Source organism: Odontesthes bonariensis, chromosome 1 (genome assembly GCF_027942865.1).
Source record: "Odontesthes bonariensis isolate fOdoBon6 chromosome 1, fOdoBon6.hap1, whole genome shotgun sequence".
Taxonomy (NCBI): Eukaryota; Metazoa; Chordata; class Actinopteri; order Atheriniformes; family Atherinopsidae; genus Odontesthes; species Odontesthes bonariensis.
This window is the reverse complement of record NC_134506.1, coordinates 1899470-1912769: the sequence shown is the minus strand read 5'-3', so window position 1 is coordinate 1912769 and position 13300 is coordinate 1899470. Positions and strand designations below refer to the sequence as shown.

Here is a 13300-nt window from a genome sequence, read left to right as displayed (position 1 = left end):
TTTGGCATTATTATGGGATGCTTTGAACTTTCAGGCATAGCTGATTTGTTTAACCGTCCCCCAACTCTGAGCAGGCCATCCTGAAGACGAGGATCCAATCTATAGATGGAGCTGTTTCTTTTTGGCAATTGCCTTCCTTTCTCCAAAGCTGAGATTTCTGCATGGAAGCTGCAACGTTGACAGTACTGAACGACTGCCATTTCTGCTCTGTTCAGCTCATCTACAGTCAGCGGTCCTTGAAGGGGGAAAGGGGCTTCTACTGTATTTCTTCCTTTATGTGCTTTTGAAACCAGAAAACCTTTTATTCTCAGCAACCAGGCAACGGCCCGTTTCAAGCGCCACCAGCTGGAGTAGTAGTTTATCAACTTCTCCACTGTACACATGTCCACAGTGACCGCTGAGAACACCAAAACGTTTTTTCTCACCTCTGGATCATCCTCACCAAGGCCCAAATCTTCATGCTTGTCTGTCTTTTTCACATTGGCATCTTGTAAGAAGACTGGCCCTAGTGTCCATGTTTGATTGGCCAAGAGCTGTTCCACTGTGAGTCCCCGTGAGGCACAATCAGCTGGGTTTTCAGAGGTGTTTACAAAGTTCCATTGTTCCACATTTGTTGCTTCTTTAATGACCGCAATTCTGTTAGCAACAAAGGTTTTCAGTCTCAGTGCTTCATTTGCTATGTATCTTAGCACCGTTGTGCTATCTGTCCAAAATGCTGAGGCTTGAAGGTCAAACTGGAGCTCTTTTCTAATCATCTTATCAATGTTCACAGCCATCACCGCCGCAGTGAGCTCCAGTCGTGGGATGGTAGTTTGTTTCAGCGGGGCGACTCTAGCCTTACCCATCATAAAGGCACAGTGAACATGACCTTTCTTATTTGTCAGCTTCAGGTATGACACCGTTCCATAGCCACTCTCACTGGCATCTGAAAAGTGGTTGAGCTGGGCTGTGGCAATCGGACCAAAACCATTTGGCTTGATGCACCTTGCTATCTGGAAGTGGGCTATTTGAGGCAATTGGTCTGTTCAGTTGTTCCAGTCGTGCAACAGGTGCTGAGGAATTTCTTCATCCCAGGTAATTTTCTCTTTGCAGAGTTTTTGCAGGATGGATTTTGCAGGGAGTATCACTGGGGCAAGAAACCCAAGCGGGTCGTAGATGGAACTGACCACAGAAAGAACTGCTCTCCTTGTGTTTGGCTTCTCTTTCAGGGAAACACTGAACTTGAAAGTTTTCACACCACAACACCCCTAGAGCTCTTTCTATGGGGAGAACATCTTTAGCAAGATCCAATGTCTTCACCTCTTTTGCTTTGTCGCTCTCAGGCACCGACTTCAAGAGTGCACGGCTGTTACTCGTCCATTTGGAAAGCTTGAAGCCTCCTGCTGCACATAGTGTGGTGAGATCTTTTCTTAATTCTATGGCAGCCTTCTCAGTGCCGACCGACTTTAAGCAGTCGTCAACGTAGAAGTTTCTCATTATTGTTTCCACAGCTTCCGGCGGTGACCTTGTCCTGTTGTCCTCTGCGGTTTTGCGCAGGCCAAAGTTTGCACAGCTGGCAGATGAGGTGGCCCCAAAGAGATGAACCACTACTTTGTGTTCGGCTATCTCTTGGGTCAAATCCCCACCTGGCCACCACAAAAAACGCAGATGGTCAGTATCCTCCTCAGGGACTCTCACCTGATGGTACATGGCTTCTATGTCGGCCATCATAGCCACTCTTTCCTCTCTGAAGCGGGTGAGTACGCCAATGAGTTTGTTAGTTAAATCTGGGCCTTGAAGTAGCCTTTGGTTAAGAGACACACCTTGGTAACTAGCAGCACAGTCAAACACAACGCGAAGTTTTTTCTTTCGTGGATGGTATACACCATGATGTGGTATATACCAAGCTGTGCCACACTGCCCCTTTAACTGTGTTTCTGGGATCTTGACTGCGTATCCTTTATTCAACATGTCTGCTATGCAGTCAGAATATTCTTTGTGAAATTCAGGATTCTAGCTGAGCTTTTTCTTCAGGGCAAGCGCACGCTGAACTGCTACATCACGGTTGTTCGGCATGTTGATCCCAGATTCTTTAATTGGCAGCTTGATGTAATAGTGTCCCTCTTTGAACTCCACAGATTTTGAAACAGACTCCATGAACCTTTTGTCTTCAATTGACATTTCCACTTTTTCGTCACATGTGCGCTCAGGAAAGTCAACATTGTACTGTTGCAGCAGCATTTTTTCTATGTTTTCCATTGCTATTCGATTGACTGTGACAGCCTGCTGCTCTCCTTCCACATGTGTCCTGATTGGTCCATTAACTGTCCATCCTAAAATAGTTTTGACAGCGTATGGTCCATTCTTTTGACTATGAATCACTCTCCAAGGCTCAAAGACTTCAAGAGTGTTGTTACCAATAAGCAGCCCTACATCAGCGTCAATGTATGGCAGCTTCACGTCTCTCAGGTAAGACCATTTGTCAATGTCTTTTTGGTGAGGGATGTTTTCCTTTCCAACTGGAATCCTCTTTTGTACAAACACCTTTGAGAGAGTCACATATTTGTTTTCATTAATTCCACCAACTTCCAAGTTTCTTACAAGACAGCCTTTTATGCGTTTGGTTGAATTCATAGTGCTTAAAACTATTTCTGTTCCTTTACCATGCAGGTTAAGCTGTTTGGCCAATGCATCAGTACAAAAGGTTCCGGAGCTCCCCGGGTCCATGAATGCATAGGTCTCCACAATCTTTGTTCCCAGCTTTGCTTTGACGTACACTGGAAGAATTGCCAGGATGCAACTGTCTCCGGCCCCAGTAGCAGGAGATGCTTCTTGATTCAAACTCACAAGTGCACTTGAAATTGTATGCTGACCTTCAGTGTGTTCTGTCTGACAACTTGCGTTGGTTTGCTTTACAACATTTCCATTCTTGTAAATGTGCAACAAGCTTGGGTGTTTTTGTGAGCACACTTGACAAGTCATTCTTCTGTTGCAATCTTTACTAAGATGCCCCTTTAATAAACAACCAAAACATATGCCATTTCTTCTCAAAAGGTCCAACTTGTCTTTGTGAGATTTTTCTTGGAGGTGGTGACACTCAGCCATTGTGTGATTTGTCCTGCAATACAGGCATGGCCTGACGAGGGCGCTGTTGTTATATGACGTGGTGGTCCTGCTGTTTGCATTGACAGCTTCATTGCACAAAGACACACTGGTGGCAAAACTGCTTCTTCTTGGTTTGTCTTTTCTTGCCATTTTTACAGTAACGGGCATTTTCTTTTCTTTTCCTTCACCTGCTATTCCCTGCAGGTCACCAAAGAGGGGGTCATTTGCTACTCTCGCCTCTTTGTCCACAAAGGTTACCAAATCCCCAAACTTTACACGGTTTCGTTTTCTCTCTGTGATTTCAAAGGCCGCGGCTCTCCATTTTTCTCTCATCTTATATGGGAGTTTTGCGATGGCTGCTCTCATATTGGCTGGGTTGTCCAACTCCTCCATGTAGTCAACTTCTCCCAAAGCATTAAGACAGGTCACAAGAAAAAGAGAGAAGCTGTGTAGGGTTTTGGCATCCTCGGATTTTATTTGCGGCCAGTTTAACAGTTTGTTAATCAATGCTGTTGCAATTTTGAGAGGGTTTCCATAGCAGTCCTCCAGCAGGCGCACCGCTTCTCCATTATGGAGAGAGATTAGTCTCAAAACCGCTGACAAATGTGTAACTGACAATCCACCAGTTCCACATACATCACAAATACGTTTCATTATTTACAAATGAATATATTTCATTTTGTGTCTCACAGTCTGCGTTTTATACAAATACTGTTAAACTCATTAATACTCATTTTGGTTTTTATATATACATCATGATTTGGATGTGAAAGTGAACGCATTTGTTTCAAATTTTGTTGCATATATTTGTAAAATCAAAGTTACAAAATTAGAATGTATTTATAAATTGGTGCATCTGCATTTGTGGATTAAGTCACAAGCCTGTTTTCTGTGCCGTATTTTTGTTCATTTTCTCTCGGTTTTTTTTGGATTTTGAGACTTTCCTTTCGCCTTTCTGCACCTGATCCACACACAAATGCAGCAGCCCATTCACAAATGTGCCAAGCAAGTGAACGAGCTGCCGCTAGGGGCCGCTGTTGCTAAGTTTCACTGTGGTTGTGGATGGCGGTGCTCCTAGCTTCCAGATAACAGCCCTGCTGCCAGCAACAACCAGGCATCGCTCCAGGAGAGCGGCACGGTGGGTCAACCGGCGTCATCTTCTAATGGAAATTCGTCTACAGTGAGTAAAAATATAAGGATCTGTGGTCATTAAAGTTGTGCAATAAACCACAGATTTGACAGTGAAAATTGTATAATATTTCAGTGAGTCTAATTGTTAGCTAACCCCATCGTTTAGCTAGCTAGTCATCACAGTGAAGACTATGACACTGAAGTTGGCATCCGATTCACCAGCCTCCGATTCGCGGGGTGGGCATAAAGGGCCATTTCACTGCATTTTTCGCATTTTGATCGACCAAAACAAGGTCCTGTATGGAAACTACAGTAGTTACACTGCTCAAATCTGGATGGAATTATTCTAAAGAGGCTGTAGATTCATTAAAACCTTGTTTGGGATTTGTGAAAATACAGAACAGGGCCATTTGACTGCATTTTTGGTATTCTGATCACCCTGAACTGGGTCCTGTATGGAAACTACATTACTTGGACTGCTCAAATCTGGATAGAATTATTCTGAAGAGGGTACAGAGTCTTTAAAACACATTTTATTATTCGTGAAAACTTTATTTGGTCATTGAAAATTCAAAAAGTTCCTCTGAGCTTTCTTTCTTCTTTTCATTTGGACCATCCAAAACCAGAACCTGTATGAAAAATAATTAAATATGGGTTTAATCATTGATCACATGATATAAATGATATCAAACACACTTTAGAATTTGTGAAACCTTTCTTTGGACCAAAATTCACAGAAGTCCTCGCCTCTCCATGTTCATTTTAATTTCCATGAGGATCTCCTGTCTTTCACCACATAGGAAAAAGAAAAAGTTCATGCATTTTACGTCACTAACTACTTACAAGAGTCTTTTTCACTTGTTGACTTTATTCTCATGTTCTTTTATCTAGAAACAATGACTTCTCTCACCTTTCTTCCATCTGCCCGTGGTCAACCTCTGCCACCGATTCAATCACTTCCAGAGCCTTTATTGTTGCCTGCATCAGACATCCCATAGTCCAACCATTAATATGCCCTATTCTGTATTGGATGCTTTGATGAAATCTGCATCACAAATTTATTGCTGTCATCTCATTAATCTTTCCACTAACATGTGCTATCATTTCAGACCCTGCTTGTCTTCTCCTGCTCCCATCATGGTCATCTTACCTCCCATCTGAGTGCAGACAGGACCTCCTTCATCCCTTTATTAACACTATCTTAGATGTCTGTAAAACAACTGTTCAACATTGTCTTTGCCTTGCAGTCCTTTAGCCTGTTTGTGAATGTGATAACCTGCCATTGTAATAATGAGATTAAAATCTGTCTATTTGGCTAAAGTTTGTTTCCAGTTGCCATTTTACAAGACACGTCAAGAAAATAAAAATGTATTTTATTTGACGTATTTAATGCAAAATAATGGGTGGTTAAGACCAAAAGTAATCATTAGGTTGTGCTTACATGATTTAGAATACTGTACATGGACATGTGTATCTGTTCGGATGGCCATGTAGCAGCTGGATACGCAAGGTAGGAGGCTTGAGGCAGAGGTAGTGATGAACCAACCGGGTGTTTTATTCACCAACATTTACATCAATCATACACTTTAACATGGACACATACTGTGGTCCTAGCAGCATTAGTAGCAACAGGACCAACTCTCTCACTGGTACAACTGGCAGCCTTATATCCTACTCTGGCTCCACCAACCAAACCCCTGGAGGATTCCTGCTCCTCCCATTACACATCCCCATAACAACAACACACAAAAACCTTAAAATACATTTACCCTCTATTATAAAATCAATCAATTCCTAGCATGTCTAAACAAAAGTACCAAATCTACCAAAGACTTCCCCTAACTGATTCTGGTGCACTCCCCCCTACACCATCAGCACATGGTATGACCCGGAACCTTCAAATGCTGCAGACTGAATGTAGGGACTCTTTTGACTGAGCACCCTGGAGAGGAGACATAGGTGAATGACTTTACACTCAAATTTCAGAATTCACAATTCCAAACAGCATAGTCACCTCACAGATTATCACATCCTTGAGCTACATGTATCCTTATCACAGAGCATTTCAGGCTACTAACTGACTGCATGTTTCCCTTTACAGGCCTGGTCCCCCCTCACTCCCCGCTGAGGGCAACACAGGACCTGCACACCCACTTGTTGTTAATATACACATTCAATAAAACATTTGACAATTTATTTGTGCCACATTATTAAAAATACTTCTCATGTGACCTCAAAGACCAAAAGTCAGAATGAAGATTACCTTCATTACAGTAGCCCATTTTCCCGTTGTAATTTATTTTACTCTACTCTGGAGCCACGACAACACTACACATTTTTAACTGACCAAACTACACACTGTACTATCTATATTACAACAACTTAACAAGAAGTTTATTTCTCACTGGCAACCACTTGAAGATATGAAGAAATAGTTTAACCCAAAAGACATCTTCAACATTCCAGAAAGACAATCTTGATTAAGTAAATGTATTTCAACCTTACATTCACAAATTGTCTTGTCTGGTATAGGGTTAAAGCTATGGTAGGTAATCCTAGAGAGCTAGCAAGAGAGCTAGCAAGATTCGAAAGTGTCCCCTCCTCTAAGCTCCACCCCCCCCTCCCCATTCCGTCAGTGCTTCATCCAAAGCCGGTAGAACCGCATGCGCACACGGAGCAGGGAGCCGACAGAGGGGGGCGTAGGCAGAAAGCAGAGGCATCTGATTGGTTTTTGTAGGCGCTCCAATCCGAGATCAGCGTCCCGCTGATCTCGGATTGGTCAGCTTTTTCTCAGTCCTGCAGCTGCCACAGAGGTCTGATTATTTTCGTCCCTTTTTCTAAATACATCTTGTATAGATTTCTCTCAGGACAGACGGACCATTTCACCCAGTATTACAAAATGTGTTTCTGAACAGGATTACCAACCATGCCTTTAACTCTAACAGCTAAATGTAATGTTTAATATCCAATTCATCAGTGCACATAACACATGATGGCAAAATACTATGGGTTTGATAGACGATATAATTAGGAAGTTGTGGTACAGTATCTAAGATCGTGTTAATAAAGGGATGAAGAAGGTCCTGTCTGCACTCAGATGGGAGGTAAGATGACCATGATGGGAGCAGGAGAAGACAAGCAGGGTCTGAAATGATAGCACATGTTAGTGGAAAGATTAATGAGATGACAGCAATAAATTTGTGATGCAGATTTCATCAAAGCATCCAATACAGAATAGGGCATATTAATGGTTGGACTATGGGATGTCTGATGCAGGCAACAATAAAGGCTCTGGAAGTGATTGAATCGGTGGCAGAGGTTGACCACGGGCAGATGGAAGAAAGGTGAGAGAAGTCATTGTTTCTAGATAAAAGAACATGAGAATAAAGTCAACAAGTGAAAAAGACTCTTGTAAGTAGTTAGTGACGTAAAATGCATGAACTTTTTCTTTTTCCTATGTGGTGAAAGACAGGAGATCCTCATGGAAATTAAAATGAACATGGAGAGGCGAGGACTTCTGTGAATTTTGGTCCAAAGAAAGGTTTCACAAATTCTAAAGTGTGTTTGATATCATTTATATCATGTGATCAATGATTAAACCCATATTTAATTATTTTTCATACAGGTTCTGGTTTTGGATGGTCCAAATGAAAAGAAGAAAGAAAGCTCAGAGGAACTTTTTGAATTTTCAATGACCAAATAAAGTTTTCACGAATAATAAAATGTGTTTTAAAGACTCTGTACCCTCTTCAGAATAATTCTATCCAGATTTGAGCAGTCCAAGTAATGTAGTTTCCATACAGGACCCAGTTCAGGGTGATCAGAATACCAAAAATGCAGTCAAATGGCCCTGTTCTGTATTTTCACAAATCCCAAACAAGGTTTTAATGAATCTACAGCCTCTTTAGAATAATTCCATCCAGATTTGAGCAGTGTAACTACTGTAGTTTCCATACAGGACCTTGTTTTGGTCGATCAAAATGCAAAAAATGCAGTGAAATGGCCCTTTATGCCCACCCCGCGAATCGGAGGCTGGTGAATCGGATGCCAACTTCAGTGTCGTAGTCTTCACTGTGATGACTAGCTAGCTAAACGATGGGGTTAGCTAACAATTAGACTCACTGAAATATTATACAATTTTCACTGTCAAATCTGTGGTTTATTGCACAACTTTAATGACCACAGATCCTTATATTTTTACTCACTGTAGACGAATTTCCATTAGAAGATGACGCCGGTTGACCCACCATGCCGCTCTCCTGGAGCGATGCCTGGTTGTTGTTGCTGGCAGCAGGGCTGTTATCTGGAAGCTAGGAGCACCGCCATCCACAACCACAGTGAAACTTAGCAACAGCGCCCCCTAGCGGCAGCTCGTTCACTTGCTTGGCACATTTGTGAATGGGCTGCTGCATTTGTGTGTGGATCAGGTGCAGAAAGGCGAAAGGAAAGTCTCAAAATCCAAAAAAAAACGAGAGAAAATGAACAAAAATACGGCACAGAAAACAGGCTTGTGACTTAATCCACAAATGCAGATGCACCAATTTATAAATACATTCTAATGTTGTAACTTTGATTTTACAAATATATGCAACAAAATTTGAAACAAATGCGTTCACTTTCACATCCAAATCATGATGTATATATAAAAACCAAAATGAGTATTAATGAGTTTAACAGTATTTGTATAAAACGCAGACTGTGAGACACAAAATGAAATATATTCATTTGTAAATAATGAAACGTATTTGTGATGTATGTGGAACTGGTGGATTGTGAGTTACACATTTGTCAGCGGTTTTGAGACTAATCTCTCTCCATACTCCATAGCCCCAGCCAGCGCTCATATGCTGGCAACTTTTCACCAGATCGTGCGGCTCACCTCTTGTAAACTGCTCTAAGAAGAAGAGCTTGTCTGCATTGTTGTCAGTTTTTGAATCAACAACATGTTCAAAAGCTTTCAAAAAGGATCTAAAATCAAGCGGGTCACCACTAAACACGGGCACATCACGGTGAGGTAAGCGAGTTGATTGTTGCTGTTTAACGAGCATTTCTGTTATATCTGTTTGTCTTCTCATAACATCACACAATTCATTGTCTGGGTTTGTTATCCGTTGATGACCAGTGGGCGCATGTGTTGGGATCGTTTCATGTGGCTTTCTTGCTTTGGGTCTGGCTCCTAATGACAGGACTGGAGCGGGGGGTTGTGAGGGGATTATTACATTTTGCACATCAACACTCTTTTGAACACGTGAAACAACTGCTTCATCAAAATATTCAGTCATGCCATCAACAGGTTCAGAAACACCATGCTCTTCATACACTTTGATTTTTGCTTTAGACACCGCCAGTGCAGTTTGAATTTCTAGCTCCTCCTTCTCAGCTGCGAGCTTTGTTTCCTTCAGAGCCAAGGCTTACTTTTTCTTCAGTGCGGCTGCCTGTGCTATGGAAGCAAATCGTAATCAAAATTCAAATTCGAATGCATTATCAGAAATGCTTTTTCATTTTAAGAATGTGGCTGCATTATTTGACTCATAAATAAAATTACTAATCAATCATCCTATTTGCATTTCAATTTTCTTCTTCAAGACTGCTCATTCTTTCACTTAATTCAAATGAAAAGGACAACGACATTTGAAATTTAATTTTCAAAATATGCCTCAGCAAATAGATACCAAAATTCAATTTGAAATGTAAAAGTTGAAAATTCAAATGCATTATCAGAAATGCTTTTTCATTTTAAGAATGTGGCTGCATTATTTGACTCATAAATAAAATTACTAATCAATCATCCTATTGCATTTCAATTTTCTTCTTCAAGACTGCACATTCTATGCCATAATCAAAAAGAAAACAAAGCGGACATTGCTTTTTCGTTTTCGTGGTCTGCATGCAAAATACTGCATGCCCACAATTCGATAACGAAAAAGCAATCTGAGCGGCGCAGGAGAGTGACGTCACGCCTGCTGACCGTGCTACCCATCATGTAGGCTACGGTAGGGGGCGGTGTGCACATTTGCTGTACAGTTAGCTGCCCAGGTGGAGTCAAACAATATATCCGATTCTGATGCCCGTGACCGGGTTGAACGGGTCACAGAGAGCTTGGCTGCATACTCTGCCGTCACAGATTCAGAGGTTAGTGCAGCAAGGGCTTGCGCGCCGAGGCCGCGGCCACGACCGGCCACGACTTTCTGGCCGCGGCCATTACTGAGGGAGCAGCCATTAATGAGGCTGAGACAGACGTTGCAAACAGGAGTCGGGGGATTACCTTTCACAGGTAGGATTCAACATTATTATTGGTTGTATTTTGTCAATAGAATATTATTGTACTGTATTTGTGTCTGCCGGCGAAATCGTAGCCAGCAAACGTTAAACTAGGATATGTTTATAGCCGGTGTTATGCCGAGAAGTGCACCTCCTGCTGGTCGTAGAGTCTGTGATGGAATGATATGATATAACTACATCATAATTTGTTTACCTAATTGAATTAACGGATGCAAATCTCAATAAGTCCAAATTTGTATATAAAATTAAAATAACAAAATTTCATAGTTTCAGGTTCATTTTTATATCATTTCATCTGGGCTATAATGAGTTGAGATTGTTAATGGAAAATGTATCCAACCGTCTATCGTGTTGACTACAAAAGTATTAGTCACGGCCCTTACTTTTGAATATATGTCCAATAATATAAAAATAGTTAGGAATAGGAATACTCTAAACTCTACAATTGTCGGATTATCATAATTGTACACGTATTATTAATTTACATGAAGAGATGTGAAAAAAAGATGCACGAATGAAACACCATTGTCAGCTCAATATTATTTTTTTTGGATAAATGTAATGATCCACACCTGAAACGGTTTACACGCGCTCCGTGAATGGGAATGCACTTCTCGGCATAACACCTCTGTTCACACGGCTATTAGGCCAACGGAGACTTCATAAATCATATATTCCATAACACAGGCTTAGATTACAACTAACACAAGAATGCTACTTTTGAAATAATGCAAATATTACTGTTATAACATTGACCATCAGATTTTACTCAGGTTTATTAATGACGTTTATTATGCCTGTATTATTCACATGTAATTCTTTCATCCTAACAAAAGTATTTACCTCATGTCTCATACCCACCCCTCAGATTGTCCGACCGAGAGTTGGTGTTATTCCCTCCATCTTGGGCTTACAGGTTCACCTAATAAGAGTAGGTGTATCATCATAAGGCTATTAGCATTCATAAATTGAAATATTATCAATAACAGGGCGGGGTGAAATACTTATCCCTGTGTGTGTGTATTTTTATATATTTTAATATTATGCTTCTTCATTTTAGCCAGAAAAGGGCAGGACTACATGTTCTTCCAGAAAAGCTGAAGAGAGCCTGTCTGTGGCCACTCAGGATGACCCAGAAGCTTCAACCTCAAACTCATTAACTCAGCCTAATGATTTGAGTATTTCTTTTTTAAACATCATATCAAAATTACCGTTCTAAATATGTTAAATAGCTACTTCTCAATATTTATACTGGTGGATGTTGTGGACAATGCTTTGTACTACATCGCAGGGTTTGTAGTCCTCCAGATTCTGCAAAAGCTGTCCTGTGGTGTGTGCCATGCAAGCTTGGTCAGAGATGCTGTACCTTCATCATTTCATGATAGCTACCACTTTCTAGTCCTGAAAAACAACGGTGTACTAGTGATTCCATCATGTGGCACAGTGAAGGTGCTGAGAGCTGCAGAGTGGGTGATTCGCCAAGCTTCAGCAAAGCTGTAAAGACGGCGACAGTCACGTACATCATCCGGGAGGAGAACGGAGGATGTTTTTCAGCTTGGGGAACACATTGAGGAGACAAAGTTTGGCATCAACAACCATTATTCCAACTTGTTGTCATTGTTTGTGTCTGTGTTTCTGAAAATAAGGCTCCACCACATTGGCAAACTGACCTCTCTTGACCTGCATAAAAGGGAGCATGAGACAAAAACAAGCTCTGCAAAACACTCCTCTTTCAGGGCTTTTAGCTCATTTTGTTTTGCTTTAGGTTGATACCATTCAAAATATTAAAACTTGTGTATATACAACTACCTTCTTGTACAGTGTTTTTTATATTCTTTATATTTTATTATAGTAGTTCTATTTTTCTAGACTAACTCAGAGAGATCCCTGAACAAGTAGTGCATGTGTCTTGACTGCGGTTCATGCACAATTGGCAATTTAAAAAACATTGCACCTTGAACCTTGATGCTATGGTCATAACAAAGTTATGCTGTGAAGCCAAAAAAGCAAAAATCAAAGATATTTTCTTACATTGTTTTGGCCTTGTGAAATATTTTATTACAGATTTGATAAAGATGTTACATAAAAATCATAACAGCTGTATAGTGTCTTTATTCCTCTTCAATGATACAAAGCTTGTAGTACATGATTGGAAAATTCGTTAGGTCAACAGCTTGAATGATCTTCAAGCAGTGTGTATACATACGTACTCATTCATTCGTAGGGCACCATAGGCAATCGTCAAATAAATACACATACAAAACAAACATCCTCTACCTTACACTAGAAATATATATATACACATACATATGTATATAACAAAGCTGGATTCTCATTCCATCCGTTCCAAAGTACAAAATTACGACAAGGCTCGAGCTGCCAAAACAGCGGCAGCTGACAACGGGCATCGGTGTCTTATAAATATAGCCTACTGACCAGTCTATCACACACTGTCATTCTGCTGTTAATGTATGGTACCTGTAGGTGGTGTTCTGGCCCTAGTGTCCCCCCCCCCCCCCCCCCACCCCCCCTGCCAGAAAATGCACGAGCCCTTGCTGTCATCCTGAGTGGCCACAGACAGGCTCTCTTCATCTTTTCTGGAAGAACATGTAGTCCTGCCCTTTTCTGGCTAAAATGAAGAAGCATAATATTAAAATATATAAAAACACACACACACAGGGATGAGTATTTCACCCCGCCCTGTTATTGATAATATTTCAATTTATGAATGCTAATAGCCTTATGATGACACACCTACTCTTATTAGGTGAAGCTGTAAGCCCAAGATGGAGGGAATAACACC

At 41.0% G+C, this 13300-nt stretch overlaps 1 long non-coding RNA gene and 1 pseudogene across 1 annotated transcript; one reads left to right on the top strand and one right to left on the bottom strand.

Moving 5' to 3' along the window:
• Nucleotides 1-13300, bottom strand: part of LOC142382986 (uncharacterized) — a 95263-nt pseudogene that overhangs the window by 3859 nt on the left and 78104 nt on the right.
• On the top strand, nucleotides 11164-12305 carry LOC142376704 (uncharacterized). The gene is made up of 2 exons (XR_012769470.1): nucleotides 11164-11428; nucleotides 11558-12305. It is a non-coding gene; the product is annotated as an uncharacterized LOC142376704 (long non-coding RNA).